We start from the raw sequence: 18,638 nt of genomic DNA on the forward strand, positions 1-18,638 counted from the left end.
TTTCCTTATTAACTTCCTCATAATATCCTCCCATGAAGAGAATGGATCTCTTCTTATGTCTCAACAACAATGCTATACCTTTGAAAATTTCTTTTATATCTTCCTCATTATTTATAGAACATAAATTTCTCACCACATTCATTCTTATTTGTTTATCTTCTTCTATAACTCTGCTCTTCTTGTTTAGCAATATATTATACAAATCTTTGAGCATCTGCCCTTTTATACTATCAAATCTCTTATCTTTTAGAATCATGTTCCTAACTACAAGATTTTCTAGCTATCTCCTATCCATGTTATTATACAAATCATACTATTTATTCAACTGTACAATTTTTTTTATCATTAATGATTTGAATGTTTAGATTTTCTACCTTAGGCTTCCATGCTTTGTGCCCTACTGATGTCTTAGCTTCTTGATCAGTTGCTTCAACTAGTCTATCACCTATCTCTTCCTCAGATTTAGATGAGCTAATTTGTAAAGTTCTTCTCCTCTTACTTGGGCCACTAGTAGTTTTCTTCACTCTCCTTTTAGGAGGGGATATGATCCTTGTATACTTTCTTGTAGAAGATGCTTCTATTTTTATTGGTTTTCCTAGAGGTTGCTACTATACAATTGATGTATAAGGTACAATACAAGTCTATGCACTTATTTGGGCAACTGTGACCTCTTTAGTAGGTCTTGTCATTATAATGGGTGTAGGGGTTAAAAGCTTAGTTTGGCCACTAGCCTTCATCTCCATATCTATTCCCTTTACCTCATCAAATTATTTCCTAGTCATCCTAGATTGTTTCAAGGTAGAATCAATAAATTTCTCCACCTTTTTCTTGGAGTCCTTCATTACTTGACTAATTTTAACTTCTCTCATTTTCTTAGTATATGTTCCCCCTCTGGGACTATTAGAATCAACTTTAGAATGAAGGATTATCTATGCATACCCTTTAATTAAATCCTCTCCCATCTCATATTCCATAGGTTCAATGAATTTCACCTGAGGAACTACTACCTCCATATATTTTAATTTTTCCTCAACTATAAAACATAATTCATTCTTATATTTTTCTACTAGCATCAGAGGTGTCCTATACCTTTGCTTCATTTCTGTTTGAAAAGACTTTATTATTCTATCAATGTCACTATCCCTAACTACTTCAGGTCTTGACTATAATCTTGAATGATTTAGTGCATTGTACACTCATTTTAATTCCAATTTGTGATACTAGGAAACCTTTTAGTAACATAGAAAAATATGTGTGCTAATAGGGATTCAAATCTGAAAAATGCACTCCTTGATTTCTTGATTCTCGATATGTTATCCAACAATTATGTTATGATAATATCACACATGTTAACTTCTTCACCTCTTACTACCAAGTAAGTTGCATGAAGAAATCCTATAGGGATTGAATCTATCCTAGATCCATGATTATATTTATATCCCAAAATCTTGCTAATGAGTCTCACTCAATCATCTTCAATGGAGTTGACTTTCATGTTTCTCCCATGAAAATATGTGTTGAGATTTTCCTCAACAAGTTTGTATACATTCTTAATGTTTACTAGATTACTACCTTGATTACTCAAACCTGTGACTTTGTGAATTAGGTCATTGTCAATATAAATGATAGAATATCCTAGCCATAGAAAATCATCATGTACTCTTCTAAGAATTATTCTTTTCCATTTGTTAGTCTCAAAATCTATGTAGAACATATGCTTAACTAGGTTAAGATGTTCTAGAGATCTATGTTTAGGTTTCAATGACAAGCCATTGTTTCACATCTTCTCCAAATCCTTAGGAATCTTTGAGTCACCTATGCTTTCAATCTTACAGTGAATGTATCCTTTGATATCTTCTACATGAAGAATATTTTCTAGAACTCATGGAAATGCTCCAATGTGGTCATTGAGTAAAGAAAAAAATGGGTGTTTCTTGAAATTGTACCTAAGCCTATTGGTTACATTATATACTTCTTGTCTTGCCATTCTTGAAAGATTGTGCTTAATAATTTAGAAAATACCTCAATTCTATATACTAGGGTTTTTGGAAACTTCACATGATCGCAAGCTCCTTAAATTCTCCAAATCTTACTTTAATCTCACATATAAAATTTGCACAAGAAAATGATGTATGCAAGTCAGTTTGCATCCTTTAAATCTTCTACAATTTGTACTGCACAATAAATGCATATCTACCACTAGTTCAATATACTATCTCTATGCAACAAAGAGTTTAATTTTCTTATATATCCTCATCCTAACCTTATCAGGCAATGCACACTTTATTGTAGACTTCTCACAATGTCTACTACATACTATCAATTGTGCAACCTTTGATACTTCCTCTAGCATCAATTATCAACAAATGATACTCTATTCCACTAAGAATGCTTAATTTTGGTGAGAAGAGTCACAAACAATAAGTGACTTCATCATCCTGTTAGGTAATATTTTAGAGCTTAATGAGAACTTACTAGTTCTTTTGCCTCTACAAATGATTCCTTTAATTCATTTTTCTACTCTTTTACTTCATTTCTTCTATTATTCCTTTTGTAATTCTAATTCCTATTTAAGTCTCTTCTATCCATTCTGCAAAACCTTGTTGTGTGTCCAAAGTTATTACATAACTAACATACAGGTACATCTCCTTTCTATTCATGTAGCTTGTCACTAGGTGTTCTATAATTCCTTACAATGTGTCCAAGACTATTGCATCTATAGAAAAAAATCAATCTTCTTTCTCCACTTTCATTACTATAAGATCTTCTTCTATTTCCTGCATGGTTAGTATTCCTATGCATCCTACTATTTGTATTATCACTATCAAATTTAGGTTTCTTGCAATCTACTACATAATGACCATATACATGACAATTATAATAATAAAATTTTGAAATAGGTTTAAAATACTTACCTGCACAACTGGCTTTAGTGTCTTTAGGTTCATCACACCAAGCAAAAAATTCCTTTCTTTTCTTGTCCACATCTTGATCAGATTCTTTATCTTTCTTAGAATGAGTGACAATCTCTTTGTCCTTGTGTGTATTTTTTATCTTTCTTGGACCATTATTTCTTTTAGGAGAATTAGATTCTTTTCTCTCAATAGATTTCTTGGTGGATTGTCCAAGAAACAATCTAAGTCCAGTCTTATCATAACTAGGTCTTTGTGCACATATTTTTTCTTCAATCTTATCACTTCTGGTATATAATTTTTCAAGTTTTTGCTTGGTTTGTACCAACTCATCTTTCACAATGGTGCTGTATTTTTTTTAATTTTGCATATTTTAACTTAATAGATTCCAATTCGAATGTTAACTTGCTTAATTGGGATCTCAGATTTGCATTTTTAGCTCACTTCAGAGTCAATCTTTCCTCCATTTTTTGACTCAACTTAAGTTCACCTATATTTAACTCATTTTTTACAATCTCATTTTCTTTCATTAGATCTTCAATGTCATCATCATTGGTCTAATTAGTAGATTCTTTCAATTTTAGGTCATCAATGGTGTCCTTCAATTCACCAATGGAGGCTTTTGCATCCTTGTATCTATCTTTGAGGCCATCTCTTTCATCAGTAAGAAGATCAATTTGTTCAAGTGCTTCTTCAAGATTTTTTTTTAGTTGTTCCATATCTATAGGGATCTTATTCAAGTTGTTAAGATTCTTTTGAATAACTATTCTCTGATACCAATTGTTAGAAATAGATAATATTGAGAGGAGGGGGGTGAATCAATATTTTTAATCTTTTTACCCACAACTAAATATTATGAATTAATTTATCATGAGCATAAGAAAAAAAACCAATAATGCTGAGTAGTATAAACAACCACACAAAAAGAGAGATCATAACACCATATTTTATTAACTAGGGAAATGCTAGCAAAGGGAAAACCTTGGTGGGGATGAATCCCACCAGATGATTCACTATATAAAGAATCTAGTTAAGGATATTGACCCTATTAGGAGTCTATGAATCATGTATAGTGCCTCAAGTCCCTATTAGGAGACTAGGCCTTGTTAGAAGCCTCAACCCTATTACAAGTTGGTGGATGAAATAAAAATGTGTGCAAGAAGAGCCCACTGCTCTAACATGCAACTATATAATAAGTTCTTTAGGAAATAAGTATAAATACAGTATTGAGTGATTTGCTATACTTCACAAATCTTCTGACTAATGATTCTTCACACAAGAGTGATTGTGTACATATTAATCTACAACATATCTTTGTATCATATAGAAAAGTATCACATTCACTTGTTACTTGTATTTCACAAGATCATAACAACTTCACAATTACTAATCGTTGAATCATCATCCACTTTTACTAACTATTCACACTTTAACTTCACAAGTAAATTTTTTTACTTATACAATACATTTTAGTATATTATTCCTACATTTGAGTCACCTGAACAAGAAATTATAACTTATAAAAAAAAAATCAAATTGTTAACCACATTCTACTAATATGCTATGTTCTATGCTGTGTCATTACTACATCACTAATTTGTTCATAAATCAAACTCAGTTTACTAAACAAACATGTGCACTGGTATATGTCACCATTATGATGTCATGCATCTCTAGTCAACTATACAAGAAAATATTCCATGAGAATATTTTATTATCATCGAAAATGTCCTGTTTCTCTAACACTATTTGATACTTAGACATTTTTTACTAATCTACAAAACAAATATGTTGCCATAAATGACAACTATAACTTACCTTATCTGATTGATTTGACATACTTCCAAAAATAAGAGGTATGTGGGATTGATATTTAAATGTTATATTATACATCAATTCCAAATGAACTTAGTACTAAAAGGATCATATAAGCCTGAACAAAGATGCAAGATGTTGCGAGGAATTCAAGAAAAATCTTCAAGTTTTTCATGTCTCTGCTGAGTATGAAATATTTCCTATATGTGCTAAGTGAAATGCTAGAAGATGCCAAGCCAACATATTGGCTAGTTTATGCCAAGCTTGTAGTAGTTTTTAAGTGATTGAAATGTTAATGGATGCTAAGTGAGCCCAAAATTGGTTTATGCTGAGCTTATAGTTCCGTAAGAACTCATCATTAATTGTAGAGTTTCAAAAGGTATTTGATCAATTTTTGACTCATTTCACATCATGTCAAAATCAAGAAAAGAGCAAGGAGGGCAAAAGGAAATCTAGAAATCTATTCAAAGTAGTTACAAAATATTTTTTCAATGATTCTACGACATTTCATGAGATCTCATATGGTATTTATTAAGAGCTGAGCTATGCAATTTATATTTTTGTAAACTCTAGTTTCACACAATGGTATCTAGTTCAAAGAATGTAGAGGGTGAGGATATTTTGAACAACCAACTAATTAGTAATGAGGTCAAACAACCCATTTTCAAAGACATTAATGACATAACTTACAAACAAGACCCTTCTCATGCATTATCTATGATACTACCAAATATTTTAATGGTGCAAGATGTCAAAAAATATTATAGCTACAAAATTGGAAGTATAGGAGATATGGAGATTAGGCAATAATATGATAGACTATGTGAGAATGGTGTCATGAACGAAGAATTTAAAATTTTAGAAAAGAAAGGGTTAACACAAGCTCTAGATTTCCCAAATGTGTTCAAGACTAAATGGATTAGGATAGTGCTTAGCAAAATTCATGATAGTTCAATATGGTTGGACAATGGACCTATCAAGATATCCAAAAGGATAATCTATAGGGTTACTAGTTATCCAACCCTAGATCATCCTAAGACATTGAGAAGTGATTCAAAAGAGGTCATTGAGAAAAACATTGGAGCTGTGTAAAATAAAAGAGGAATGACTATTGACACAATTACTAATCCTTTGATAGAGTTTGTAGTAAGGGTTATTTCACACAAGTTTTACTGATCTAGCAAATTGAACAGTGTACCCTGTATAACTATAGATGTTGGGTATAAATTTTTTAAGAAAGATCACACATATGATCTAACAAAACTCCAATTACAATAGCTAGTTAAGAATTTAGGAGCAATCAAAAAGAAAAAGAGTGCACAATATAAATTTGGTTCTATTCTAATATGCATTTTATTTTATGTACAAAACACTTTTCCTACATTGCCACAGTTGCATGGAAAACCAATAAGTCAATAGCAATATAGATAAGTGAATACATTGAACAATTGGGAGAGAATTTTGAATCTAGGATGACAAGCCATTTTGAGGACTTTAAGCAGTCAATGAAGAAAATATTGAGAATACTAGTATCTTTAGTAGAGAAAAATTATGATGATGTTTTCTTTCTAGTAGATGTTGACTATACATTTGTTCAAGCAACAATACCAAGGGTGAGATGGCTAAGGCCACTTGGATATGAGATTAATGTAGATGAGGCCTCTACAACTATCATAACTTTACTAGTAGAAGAGGTTGATAAAAATGCAAAAGCATTTGGAAACTTTGAGACGGCTAAATCCAAAATTACCATGGAATTGAAAACTACCTCAATTATCAAGAAGAAAGAGAAGTTGGTGAAGAAACTAAAAGAAAATTTTGGTGAAGGTTCTAAGTAGGAAGAGGAAGAAGAAGAGGAGGATAAAGAGGAAGAAGACACTCAAGCACAAGCACCCCTAGCAGTTACTTAAGGAATGGGAGAAGACTAGGTAGAGGAAGAAATAGAACATGCTGAGGGTACCATAGGAGAAGAAGTCGATTAAGCATCTACTCCCAAAGAACAAAAGAAAAGGAAGACTAAAGCACAACTAGTGAGAAAAGCCAAGAAGGTAGCCAAGTTGAGTTAGCCCAAACCTTCTAAACCTACTACAAGTGCCAATGCACATGCTACTATACAAAAGGCAAAAGAAAAGAGAAAACCTATAGAGTAGGGAGGACAAGTGTAGAAAAGACCTAGAAGAAATTATGTGGCACAAGCTAAATTTGATGAGGAGAAAACATAATTAGATGGAAATAGCCAATTTAAAGTGTTAAGTCACAATCATCTACTGGATCTTAAAAATCTATGTGAAAATGTCAAGAGTAATACAAATTTATTAGGATTTACACATGTAGATTTTGATAATCTTGGTAAAGTTGAGAAAAATCAAGTGGAGGAAGCCATATATGCCATGATGGAAAATTTCAAGAAGAATCCACTAGAGATTTCCAAATCAATACCCAAAAGCTTATATGAGAGAGTTGAGTAAAAATGATACTATTTATTAAACTTAGAAAGGAAAATAAGAGAAACCTCACTTGCACAAGTGATGCCTAAAATAAGTAAGGCATATATTGCTAAGGCTATGCAAAAATATATAGTTAGGTTTATACCTAAATATAGAGCATTTTGCATTTTACAAAATAATATTGAGGATGTAGAGAAGAAGTCCACATAGATGTGGAAGATAACATATGGGTGAGCCACAATAAAGGAAGAAGAACCATGCCCCATAGAGGTCAAAGAAGATGATGAAGAATATGATCATGAAAACATAGTTGAGGGAGGAACTGAAATGAAAATAGATAACAAGGAAACAATTGAGGAAGAACAACAAGAACATAGTGTGCAAGATACACAATTTCCTAATGTCATCCCTCAACATGGAACATGTTGAAACAATAATAGTTAAGAATGTTTCTAATGTCATAGCTTAGAACATCAATCCCCTTATAGAGGAAGATCTCAAGAAGATACTTGATTAGTCCACCCAATAGGCAAAACTATGTGACAATCCTGTATTGGTGAGTGTAGAAGAATTGTAGAAAATAGTTATTGATACAACAAGGGAAGAGGTGAAAAGACAAGAACCACCTACTATCACCCCAGAAGTCACTAGTGTACAACCTTTGGACAAAAAAATAGAAGCCACATTAGTAAAGCTTGTTACAATTGAAAAGGACATAGTGGAAGCACAAGAAACTATAGAAACATAGAGTGGAATAGGTCAAATAATCTTATTTGCACCTACAACACAAGCACAAAGTGCATCACAAGGCATTGAAGCATAAAAGGGCAAGCCTAAAGAGATAGATTTGACACCTAGAATGAAGGAGCAAGTAGTTATTCAAACCCTGGTAATGTTACCATCATCTGCCACTATATCCACTCAAACTCTTAAGAAGCTGGGCATAGATGCAACACCATTATAGATCTCAGTGCCAATCCTGAGTTCATCAAAGGAAGAAGTCATACAATATGGAAATGTGAGCCTTGATGAAGAGATCATTTTTCCAAAGTATGATTATGCTATAATGACCATAGAGAAGATGGGCATACTCTATGAAGAAATAACAAGGAAAAAGCATCAGGAACTACTCAGAAGGGAGCATAGGCATAAGTGGGAATTGCAAGACATCAAAGAAATATTTTTAGATGCATTCAACCCAAAAAATCTAGATGAGACCAAGCCACTAATTGAACAACTGAAAAATATAGTGGAAAAGGTGAATGATGTCGACCTAGGCATAAATGTAAAATTATTAGAATGGTTAGTGTTAGTAAATAGTTTTGCCCTTCAACAAGAATTACAAAACATGACTCAATACATCCAAAAAGAAGGACAAAATGTACTACCAATTGGATTAGTTATCATTGATTGATAACCATCCTCTAAATTAAGAGGTACAACTCCCTCACAAAAGATATTCAATGAATTTGATATCTGGTTGTACCTTTAACTCAAAGACACAAAAGGATTTTTAGCACCTACCCATCAACATGAGATGAATGTAATTACTAGATCTATGAATAAAGAAGGAAGAAAAATAAATAACCCTACGATTGCTTATTCAAATTCCCACATTACATTATAGAAGAGTTAAGAGGGGTTGCAAATATCATTATGCAAAAATGTGAGTACATCAACCATAAGATTACATACATAACAAATCTAGTGTAATGAACATGACCATGTCTAAAATAGGAAATAAAAGACCATAAGATCTTTTAAAATAGAAATATGGGTGTATAGACCATAAGATCAAACACGTGTACATCCCCTTTATTTTAGAAACATAATGAAATAATAATAGTATTATTCCATCTCTTCATTACAACCATATTACAAAACAAATCTCTCTTCCCTTCTCTGTTACAAATCTTTTAAAACTGAAAATTCATTCTCCTTTCTTCCAGAAGTGCAGACCTATGAAAAATGGGAGAAGAACCCCATACAATTCAGTTTTCCCTCATTAAATAACTTTGCAAAGAAGCTTGGCAACTGCCCCAACTTCTTACCGAAACTTCTATTGTCTTTTACGACACTTTACTATGATAATTAATTCTTATAAGAGAATTAATTGTTTTACATCTTTTCTCAACTTTAATTAATTTCCCAAGAGCTTTTACAATTTCATTTCACAAGAATAATTAATTCTTTTTAAAGAATTAATTATTTCAAATTCTTTTTTACATTTACCTTACCCCATCGACTTCATTTATCATTTGACCTTCAATATCACATTATAATAGTAATAAGTAATTCTTTTGGAATGAAAGAATTAATTATTTGAAAGAACATATTAAAAGTGTGATTTTTAATTATTTTACAAATATTAATATTTAATTATTTAAATAATTAAATATAATACTTTTTTCTTTGAAGGTTTTTTTTTTTTTTTTTAAATTGTTTGTGAGGGGTAATACTTAGGGTTTCAAAACCCTAGGTAACATTGGATCTTTTTGGGGGTTGCATTCTAGACTAGGATGTAGAGAACTCTAGAATCTTTAGTTATCATTATCTAGTGTCTGGCTTGGGGCATAGAGTCATTTATCATTGTAAATATGAACCTATAGTGAATATTACAATAAAAATTCTTACCAATATCTCTAGCTTTTTCTATTCAATGGATGTTTCTTTTTACACTGTAACCAACATGCTTCATTGTAGGTTCACATCCTGAGAGAGATATATTCTTGAATGAATCTAAGTCTCACAAAGGTGGTAGATAGCTTGGCTGGAGTAAACTATTATTTATGATTCTATGGTGTACTTGCAATGGACCTTCTCAAACCATAATTGTTGAACTCCATAAAAGTGCATCGACCACTCATAATTAACAGCCAATGTCATTTGAGCGATCAATAATTGCATGAGAAATAGTGTCTCTAGATAAGCTATAGCATTATTTTCTAGCTTTGACCTTTATATCCTTCTAAACTACTTGTGCATTAGAATGCCCAGCCTAATAAAATATACATAGCTGTACATGCTTGTGTTCCTTACATCTAGGAAAAATTCCTTTTGTCTTGCAAGATCATTTCGTTGCTTTAAAATCTCATCTCTTTTCTTGCTTGCCTTGTGTGCACACCACTCTTTCTTTCTCTCATTATCATACCCATCCACTCTAATTGCCAGGAGAATGATGATGCTAACTGTGGGAGAATGATGATCTTCTATATATAATTAGAGTGCTCATTAATTATCATTTCCTCTATCATTATTGTACACCAAAAGGTATAGCCATTTTTACATAAGTAGTGATCTATTCAATTCTTTAATGGAAGCACAATCATTTTCAAATGCAAAAGTCCCTCAAACAGACATCTTATTCTGTGAATTATGACTCTTGATGCATCACCTTTCTTCTAGGCATCACACGATGCTTTTTCCTAGGTCTTTTAGGGTTACCTATTTGTAATTGCAAATTCTAAAACCCAAATGATACATTGAAAGCCATTCCATGCTTCTCAATTTTGTTATTTCTTGAATTCAAACTTAAACCAGATTCCCAAAATTCAATTCCTATTCTTGTCCCTCTAGAATTTGTCAGATGAGGCAAAAGTTCAAGGCTATCTCTTTGAACAACCTCCATAGCTACTTTATAGGTGGCACTTAGAGGGTTGTCTGGCTTGAGTGCACTTATGGTAGCTTCATGTGCCTTCAAAAGAATCTTTTAGGCCTTACCGTAAACATCTTCAACACTAATCAAATAAGTTCTTACCATATTTGAGCAATAACTATTATATCTAGATCGAATTGCATAGATAATAACACTGGTAGCATCATAGCATAGATGCTCATCATTGCTCACTAGATGAGGCCTTAAATCAAACTCTCCACCACTGTAGAAAATAGGAGAGTAATAAATATCAACATTGTCCACCTTCAACATCACTTTAGCCCTCTACATATTGTAAATAGCTTTCTCTGTGTCATCCATCAAATGTGAATGTGTGACCCTCTTCTCATCATCTATAACAACCTCCAGCCTTGGCACAACAACATTTTTCAGAATGGAAGCACTCAAAATTGTAGCCTTCTTAATGTTAGTGACCTCTATATCATCCTTAAGAGAAAAGGCCTCTAAGAATCTAGTGCTAGCATCGACGAGCTAAAAAATTGATTCTTTCAATTTGTCAACCCACCCTTCTAAGAGCCATCCTTTTGGAGCCTCCTTCACAATCCATCCCACAACTGGGACCTCAGACCTACAGTGCACTCTTATAGCCTCACACATGCTCTCCATCTAAGAACTTCCCATGTCATTCAAACTTAGTTCCTTTGTGTCCTTCCATTCCCATTATCTCGATGAATAAGCTTAGAGATATTTAAAAATAATGTGTCCCAAGATTGTGTAGCCTCCCATACCAATACAAATGAGAAAGATATTTGGAATAGTCATTGAATCCTGCTTTATATTTCTTGATTACATTTGTGTGAGTCATTAAAACTTTATTCAATAAATCTTCCCATTATCTTCAATTCTCATTATTGATAGCACCAAGGATAGTATGCCACCATCATCATAGAGTTTCCCATTTTAGAGAGGTCTAAACGACTCTTACCGATAGAGAGAAAGGAGTATTGAAACTAAGGCTTTGAAGCTCATGCAATGAATAGGGATGGTTTGATTTATAACATATTTGCAATAATGAAGTCTCATGCTTAAAATGTGCTAACCCTAATTAGGGTGGTGACATGACTACACTAATACCAGATGATTATTATCAAAAACAATTATTTTACAGAAGAATTAGTAGAAGTATCAGCAATAGGCCTTGTCTGGTTGCGCTGGATGAACTTTTCGCATAATGTTATATTGCCTTGGTGTGCTCACATTTTTTTGAATTAGGTATAATCTTTACATATATCCTCATCTTTCTTGAGTATTCATATTCGATGCCTCAACCTTCACCGGATCTTCATGGAATCGAAGCTCAAATACTTTTATGGATTATGTATTCTATCAAACTATCCACATGTATTGTCCAAGCTTCCAAACTATTGCATATTATTTCATGCCATTCTACTTGGCATTTGGATCCTTCTAACATTCGATGTTTCCTCATGAATTCAAAGTTGAAGCAGCTGCAAAGTTCCTTCAACTTCAATCTCAAGTGAACAAATTTTCATTGAGTGACTCTCTTTTGGTCTGGTTGTGATATGTCAACCCTAATTAGGGTTAGCTTGGTCACTCCTAGTATTCACAAACAACTATAGTCATTATACATGTGGACATATGTGCATTCACTTAAAAATTTCTATGCTTCTTGTACACGACCACAAGATTTATTGCAACAAATGTCTACCCAAAAAATCTTAAAAATTACATAAATTCCTTCATTATAGCAGCATTGATAATATTTATTTGATGCCTCTCCATATTGATGTTAGCAAGGCATGAAAATACCCTAATATGGCATGAGGCATTTTTCATTTTTATTTTATTACTTTTTCACTTTATTACTTTAGGGATTCTTTTCTATTTGGAGTTGTTGGAGATATCCATCACCGAGTGCCTTCAAACTATATTTATTTTAACTAAAGCTTGACTAAGTGGAAATGCCACTGTAAAATATTACCACTGAAATTATAGTGCAGGTTGCTCATCACAAATTCTTCCCAAGACCCCAATTTCTGAAGATAATGCCAAGAGAAACTCTAAAGCCTAGTCATGCACACTCATACCGAAATTGAATTGAATATAAAGCTAGAACTATGCATCTGAATTTGAGTTTTGAAATTGCATGTTAAGATGTAAAATTAGCCTTGGATTTAAACTTGGACAATACAACTAGGAGGGTACAAAGTGTTGCCAAACAATTCATAAGGGCTTTTATTTTTTGGAAAATTCAAAGTATGGACTGACTCAAGTTAAAGGGGGAAGGCTCAAAGCTGATGCAACTTTATTAAAGGGAAACACCACAAACACCAAGAACACTAAAACTACTAGCACCAAAAAAGTGAACAAAGCAAACCACACCTAGCCACAACAAAAACTCTATGTGCAAAGAATAGGGCAAGCAACCTATTGGTTTTTGAAAATACTAGAGGGTTTTCAATTATCCCAATGAGAATATAACACATCTAGGGGAAACTAACTCCCATTTTAAACATGCCATTTCAAACACCAGGCCAACTATAAGGCATGACCCTTCTTCTACTTCAAGCTCTGCTAAACCTAGGGGGTAGACCTCAAATTCAATTGATACTGTACCAGTGCAAAAATATATCCCTGAATCTATTAAGTAGATGAAAACCCTTATATCTCCTAATAACTCATGCAATAAGACAAATCTATAGTAGCCAGATGCATATCTATGAAATTCATAAGTTGAGTGAGGGTTAAACATTTAGGTCCTTCAACATGAAAGGGAAAGAATGTTTGATTAATAATTTTGAATTCAGAAAAACCCCTAATATGCAGCAACAGGAACTAAGTAACCCTATAGCTGATCAGTGCCTTAACCACTGGGAAAATCCATGAATCAGAAACACACATATGGATGTCTGATACCTATTTGTATCTTTAGATATCTGATCTATCTATTCAACTTGTAAATAGACGTCAATGTTCAGCTTAAACCTCATTCTTACATGATATCCCCATTAGTAACCTCACAACCCTATTGATTTCCTTGAAGCATTTACATAACCCTTTGAGTCATAGGCAATAATGAAATAACATACAGCCTTAAGGGACTACAACTACAACCTAATATCTATGTCAAAGATTGTAAAACATTGAAAATTAGTTGATAAAGGAGACAAGATTCAACTGAAACTCAATCATCTACTGCTCTTTGCATTTATTTCCTTGAAATTAATATAGTCATATGCATGAAAATGAAAACATGGAAATACCTAATAGATTTGAACTATCTATATTAACCTTCCTAATTTTGTTCATACAAGAGAGAATATGCTGAAGAAAATGATTTCATAGTATTGGGAATGCATCAAGACTAGAACCAAAACCCTGGTATCATAGTAGTGTGCCAATTTTCTCCAAAAGACTAGAACCCTTACAATGAGGAAGAAAGAGAAAGATATAGGAAGAAGGAAGTCCTGGATATGCTCTACATCTGACATCTATCCACTTGAAATTCCCTATCTTTGCTATCAAAAGACTCTCTCTACCTTCTCTCTTCAAACTCAAAATCAAATCTCATCATTTTGTCTCTACAAGGAAAAAATATCTGAGATATTTTATCCATTATCATAACTCACAGTAAAAGGTGAAAATCAGTTATATGACCTTTAGAAGCCAAGAAAAAACATCTCAAAATTGATTTTCTCCACATTCAGATCCTAACAAGCCTTTAAATCCACCCTCTAACCAATTGAACTGGTTAATGGTGAAAAATGCTCATTCTACTAAGAACACCCCAAAAATCACAAATTGGCCTACATCACTAATTGATGAAGACCTGTGCACAAACTAACTTCATATTTGGAAAATTTAGGTTCTCCCAATTCTGGTGGTATATTGGAATGAATATTTTTCCTACCAAAACCCTTCAAAATCTCAATTTGAAAAATGTCCCCCTGGCATGGCACTCTTGCTTGCAATTTTGAATTTCAATTTTTTTTAAATATCTAAAGCTTACACTTTAGAAAGCAACCACTTTATATTTAAAAAAAGCTCATACCCTTTCTTTTGAAAAGTAATCTTCAGAAGAATATTTTAAAATTATTTATTTTTGCCCTCACCCTTCAATTTTGAGGTCAACCCATGTTTGACCAACTGCCACGTGGTAGTCTCACATTGACCTTCTTGCTGCCACTCATCGCCAAATGGTACTTTGTTATTGGTTGAATTTCACATTTGCCTCATCAGCACTATCGAAACCCACTGCCACATGTCATTACCACAACAACCCTCGCTATGTCACCATGTTATCGTGTGAGTGACTTCTCCTTGGTGAGATAGCAAGGACCATCAAATGTGCCACATGGAACGATCTCCTTCCTCTGTCTACAATCTCACCATATCATCTCCTGCTCACTGCCACTTGGTACGATCTGATTCATTGCTTCATATCCTACGGTAGGACCCACATACTTTATTTAAGCCTCACCAAATTTTGGATTTTCCCATCGAGTCACTACCTCACTAGCTGGAACTTCTCAGATTTTTTGGCTAGCGACATATCAACTAGCCAAATTTTTACTTTTTTGGTCACTTACAACTTGCTAATGTCATCATCAATCTTGGACTGTGTGCTAGTTCAAAATTTTGTTATGGTCGTAATCTCTAGCTCAGCATAAGGTCATATCCAACTATCTTCACGGGCCTTGCACACATGACTCTTGCCTTTTCAAAAGGCGATGTCTTGTTGACACTATGTTATGGAGTGAAAAAGTATTTAAGAACAAAAATTATCCCCCACAGCATGAATGTGGGATAAATTTTCTTAATGCTCTCAATGAAAACTACTCACACAGGTTCTCCGGTTCACCACAAATCCATTTTTACATCAAACTCCTCTGGAATCTCACACATAAATCCTTGGTATGTGGTTGTGGATAATGCATATATTCCCTTTTTTTAATTCTTTTTCAACAACATTCGTAAGAGTTTTTATAAAACAATCTATCTTCTTATGATGTTTCAACAAGTATTCAGCATTTTTGGATGAGGATTTCATGTCTTCTATAGTTTCATCTACTGAATCCTCAAGGTCTAATAATTTTTCAATAATCCAAACTTCTCCCAAGTCTTCTGCAGTCCATTGCTATGTTAGGGGTCCCCGTCATTCTTGTCTGCAGCAAATGGCTTCTGGAAGTTACCACATCTGTTGATTTCATTTCTTGTACAAGGGAACCCTTGAATAAGTTATATTTACTATGGAAGGAGTCTTCATGCCTTCTAGAACCTTGCTAGATACCATTGTTGGCATGCCAATTATTGAATCATTAATAGGTGTCTCTAATGTGTGAGAAAATGTTTTTCGATGAATGCATTCTTTAGCACTGTGTCAAGCATTCTCCCACAAAAATCCTACCACCATTTGATAGTAGAGTGTCATTCTGAGATGCTCCTTCAATATCAACAAAATTTGTTAGCATCAGTGCCTCTTTTGGTGGTGCTCTGCCTTTTGATGTATGTATTATGGCATTTCAATTCCTTTTTTTGTTCATCCATCACTACAAAATTGAAGAAAATAGGGGAAAGCATAAACATTTGGGAAAGGCCACTCCTATTCTTTAATACTTCTGCATTTGTTGCGCCCCTTTTCCTTTCAAATGCATGGGTGGATTTCACATGAATCATTACCTGTAGGTTTTTTTAAACTCCCCTTTCTTCCTAAAATTGTGGCTTCCTTGCCAACATAGGTTTTCAATGTCCCCTTCTCACATTTCCTCCTTGTATGGAGTTCCTTTTCAAAATACTAAAGGTTTTTAAAGTACCCTTCATGCTTATAACATCAGTTGTTTTGCCTCATCTTTCCTTTGGCATCCTCTATTTTTTATGCATTGATTTTGGTGTTCTTTTAATACGTTGGCTTCATTCTTGTATTTGGTCCTCATTACATGGCTACATCTGCCTATGCCTTTGACTAGCAGTGTTTTCTCATTATGTGAGCAGCTTCATTCACTCAAAACAACAAATTTTCCCTTATTTTTTATATTGCATTTAACATGACCTATTATGGCATAGGCATGCGTGTATCTTCTTTGTGGCAATCAGCTACTCCTATTCATATAGTGTGAACCTCCTTTGAATTTGCACCTTCATTCTAATATTGCCCTCTTTTAACGTGTGATCTCCATTTTAAGGGGTGTGGGTCTCTCTTTTTTTACACATGAGCTTCCAAATTCTAAATTCTTTTATGTAGGATTGACCTTATTTGAAACACATGTGGAGTCTATTTTAACTGCTTCTTGTTTGCCTTTGCTATTGGCGTGAGCTTGAAAACCTTTGGCATCTTCTTCACAAGGTGGCTTCCTCTATTCTACTTTTGTGTGGAGGCTTTTCTATTTTGGATGGTGGTTTTCTTGGCAAATGCCATTTTAGCAGCATGATACTTTGTCTTAATTCATTGCTCTTACTTTTTCTTGGTGTCATTTGCTATAAATGTAATGCATGGACTCCATTTTAATGGGGTTGACTATGACTTGGCTATGTTTTTTCTATCTTTGACCTACATTTTTCCTCTAAGAAATGCGTGGGTTGTGCCTAAAATGGCTTCCCTACCTTTCATTTAGCTTCACATGCATATAAACATGTTTTAAACTTAACTTCACATTCACTGCATCTCTAATGCCTCCCATGTTCTTGCAAATTTCTAGGCTGCCACTAATGCAAAACAACTATTCTTTCATGAGCTTATGGCATCCCTCGTAGCATTTATAATTATTTAACCAAGTGTAGGAAAAATCTCCTTTAGTATGAAGTGCAAACTGCATCAACTAGTCACCTATATGAGTTGGATCAAGTGACTCTGGGTCCTTTGACAAGTTTTATAATGTTGGTCAAAACAACTCATTGATGCTAGTGGCTACAAGTTCAATGGAATTCAAAGCAAGAATTGATTCACAAAAAGGATACTCTTTCTCCCTATGCTTTGAGATGGCATTCTCTTCATTTGACTTTTTCCTTTTTCTTAAAATGGACTTCTCTCCTCATTGCCCATATATTTCCATCCATCATGATATTAGTTATGAAGGAATTTGATTTCATCAGGATCAAAGCTCTAACTCCTTTTAGAAATAATGAAAGGGGAATCACCAAAGTTCTTGAGTTTTTGCTTTGTATCAATCCTAAAGAGTTTTGTTTCATTATTTTCAGACTCATTCTGCTTGATGGAAACAGTCGGACCCCAAAGTGGGTCTGGCTAAAAAAAAATTCATTTCCAAAAAAATGAACTTCAAACTAATCTATTAACCTTTTAATATTGATTGGAATTTATTTCGAACATTAACTTGATCATTAAAACTCATTTGATCACTATTCTACAAACTATCAATTTAACGTTAGGAGGTCTGTTAACTAGCCTTAAAAACTAACCCAAACACCTGACAGAGCTCTGAAAACTGGCACATTGATTCTTTGCTCCGCATACTTTCACCCCATAAAATCTTGTTTCATGAATAATTCCCAGTAAAAAGATATTAATTGTCAAAGTGATCCTTTCAGAATTGCCTGCAAGAAAATATGTTAGAAAGCAATAAATTGGGTTCAAATTTGGCTTTGAAAACTAAGCAAATAGATACTTGGGAAGATGAAAATTGGGGCATTGGTTCTTTGTCATGAGGACATTATGGATCGAGGATTTGGGCTAATAATGAATAACAGGGCACAAATGGTGATCATTCAAAGTGGGATACTTGGATTTTGCAGATTGAAACAAAGTTAGAAAAGTGATATTTTGCAAATGGAATTGACCTGGTAAAGTGTGCAAATGGATTCATCATGATTTGA

This window comes from Cupressus sempervirens, chromosome 4, assembly GCF_028749045.1.
Source record: "Cupressus sempervirens isolate cs-2001-9-10 chromosome 4, ASM2874904v1, whole genome shotgun sequence".
In the NCBI taxonomy this organism is placed as follows: Eukaryota; Viridiplantae; Streptophyta; class Pinopsida; order Cupressales; family Cupressaceae; genus Cupressus; species Cupressus sempervirens.